Consider the following 3,435-nt stretch of genomic DNA (forward strand, 5'->3'; position numbering starts at 1 on the left):
AACAGACCCTACCACTCAACAATGAATTTCATTCGCTGCCAATATTCATTCACTATCCTTCGGTCTGCAATTCGCTGTATAAGGGGTACCCGGCATCGTGGCAAAGTAGTTGACTATTCAGATTTTGACAGAGTGGCCTCTGATGCCTACATTGGTATTTCTTAGATTTATTCCTTTTTTAAAATTTTTATTCTATTATTATTATTATCATTATCATTATTATTATCAATATTATTATTATTATTATTATTATTATTATTATTATTAGTATTACTATTATTATTATTTTTTTCCTTATCACTTTGTGTATCTTTCTTTACCTTAACCAATCTTTCACCTGTTCTTTGTTTTCTTCCTTATATTCCTTTCCTTAACCTACATGTTTATTTCTACCCTTTTTTATAATAAATTTTTTGAGGGCTCTGTTCCCTTTTCAACTGTGCTATAGCCTTGGATATTTTTTAGATTTTGGCTTATTTTTTAAATGGCCGTAACTCGAAAAATTAAAGTCGGAATTAGCTCAAACTTGCTACGTAGCATACGGACATCAATATATATCAGAAAATGTAATAAAAATTTTTGGTGATTTTGGAGCCATTTTCTGGAAAAAACCATATGAGCAAAGGGTGAGGGAAGTAGAGCATTCCTCCTTCACTCCCCTTATTTTCTCCACCTCGGGCGGCTGTAGCCCCCTCACCACCTCCTTCCTCAAGAGACTCTCTCTCCTCTACACTGACAAATTTAACAGACCCTACCACTCAACAATGAATTTCATTCGCTGCCAATATTCATTCACTATCCTTCGGTCTGCAATTCGCTGTATAAGGGGTACCCGGCATTGTGGCAAAGTAGTTGACTATTCAGATTTTGACAGAGCGGCCTCTGATACCCACATTGGTATTTCTTAGATTTATTCTTTTTTTTTAATTTTTATTCTATTATTATTATCATTATCATTATTATTATCAATATTATTATTATTATTATTTTTTTCCTTATCACTTTGTGTATCTTTCTTTACCTTAACCAATCTTTAACCTGTTCTTTGTTTTCTTCCTTATATTCCTTTCCTTAACCTACATGTTTATTTCTACCCTTTTTCATAATAAATTTTTTGAGGGCTCAGTTCCCTTTTCAACTGTGTTATAGCCTTGGGTATTTTTCAAAATTTGGCGTTTTCATAAAATGGCCATAACTCAAAAAATTGAAGTCAGAATTAGCTCAAACTTTCTACACAGCATAAGGACATCAATATGTATCATAAATTTAATGAAAATTTTTGGTGATTTTGGAGCCATTTTTTGAAAAAAACCATGTGCTATATATAGCCTTGAGTATTTTTTAGATTTTGGCTCATTTTTTTAAATGGCCATAACTTGAAAAATTGAAGTCAGAATTAGCTCAAACTTGCTACGTAGCATAAGGACATCAATATGTATCAGGAAATGTAATAAAAATTTGGGGTGATTTTGGAGCCATTTTTTGGAGAAAACCATGGGCCATATAGCCTTTGGTATTTTTCAGATTTTGGCTCAATTTTTAAAATGGCCATAACTCAAAAAATTGAAGTCGGAATTAGCTCAAACTTGCTACGTAGCATATGGACATCAATATGTATCAGAAAATGTAATTAAAATTTTTGGTGATTTTGGAGCCATTTTTTGAAAAAAACCATGTGCTATAGCTTTGGGTATTTTTTAGATTTTGGCTCATTTTTTAAATGGCTGTAACTCGAAAAATTGAAGTTGGAATTACCGTATAGCAGGAAATTTTGGAGGGAATTAAATTTGGCAAATTTAGCGTTTTGATATAGCCATTCGCCAAAATAAAATCCGCCATTTTGAGCCTTTATACGCATGCTCAATGGCACGTGGCTACTAATTCGCCAAATTAAAATCCGCCAATAACCAAAATTTAGCAATTCGCCAAATTTTGCTCCCTCCAAAATTTCCTGCTATACGGTAGCTCAAACTTGCTACGTAGCATAAGGACATCAATATGTATCAGAAAATTTAATAAAAATTTTTGGTGATTTTGGAGCCATTTTTTGGAAAAAACCGTGTGTTATAGCCTTGGGTATTTTTCAAAATTTTGGCGTTTTCTTAGAATTGCCATAACTCAAAAAATTGAAGTCAGAATTAGCTCAAACTTTCTACGCAGCATAGGGACATCAATATGTATCAGAAAATTTAATGAAAATTTTTGGTGATTTCGGAGCCATTTTTAAAGAAAAAGAAAGAAAAACCATGTGCTATAGCCTTGGGTAATTTTTAGATTTTGGCTCATTTTTTATAAATGGCCATGACTCAAAAAATTGAAGTCAGAATTAGCTCAAACTTGCTACGTAGCATAAGGACATCAATATGTATGAGAAAATGTAATAAAAATTTTTGGTGATTTTGGAGCCAATTTTTGAAAAAAATTATGTGCTATATATAGCCTTGGGTATTTTTTAGATTTTGGCTCATTTTTTTTAAATGGCCATAACTCGAAAAATTGAAGTCAGAATTAGCTCAAACTTGCTACGTAGCATAAGGACATCAATATGTATCAGAAAATGTAATAAAAATTTGGGGTGATTTTGGAGCCATTTTTTGGAGAAAACCATGTGTTATATATAGCCTTGGGTATTTTTCAAAATTTTGGGGTATAGCCTTTGGTATTTTTCAGATTTTGGCTCAATTTTTAAAATGGCCATAACTCAAAAAATTAAAGTCGGAATTAGCTCAAACTTGCTACGTAGCATATGGACATCAATAATATGTATCAGAAAATGTAATTAAAATTTTTGGTGATTTCGGAGCCATATTTTGAAAAAAACCATGTGCTATGAATAGCCTTGTGTATTTATCAGATTTTGGCTCATTTTTCAAAATGGCCATAACTCCAAAAATTGAAGTCGGAATCAGCTCAGACTTTCTACGCAGCATAAGAACATCAATATGCATTAGAAAATGTAATAAAAATTTGGGGTGATTTTGGAGCCATTTTTTGGAAAAAACAATGGGTGTTTATCAGATTTTGGCTACTTTTTTAAAACGGCTGTCAATGGAAAAATTGAAGTCGGAATTAGCTACACAGCATAAGAACATCAATATAAATTAGAAAATCTAATAAAAATTTGTGGTAATTTTGGAGCCATTTTTTGAATTTAACCATGGGCTATATAGCCTTGGGTATTTTTTAGATTTTGGATCAATTTTTAAAATGGCCGTATCTGAAAAAATTGAAGTCAGAATTAGCTCAAACTTGCTACACAGCATAAAGACATTAATATAAATCAGAAAATGTAATAATAATTTTGTTGATTTCGGAGCCATTTTTTGGAAAAAAACCATAGACTATATATTTTTCAGATTTTGGCTCATTTTTTAAAATGGCCATAACTGGAAAAATTGAAGTCGGAATCAGCTCAAACTTGCTACACAGCATAAG

This window comes from Amphimedon queenslandica, unplaced genomic scaffold (assembly GCF_000090795.2).
Source record: "Amphimedon queenslandica unplaced genomic scaffold, v1.1 AMPQUscaffold_11560, whole genome shotgun sequence".
NCBI classification, from domain to species: Eukaryota; Metazoa; Porifera; class Demospongiae; order Haplosclerida; family Niphatidae; genus Amphimedon; species Amphimedon queenslandica.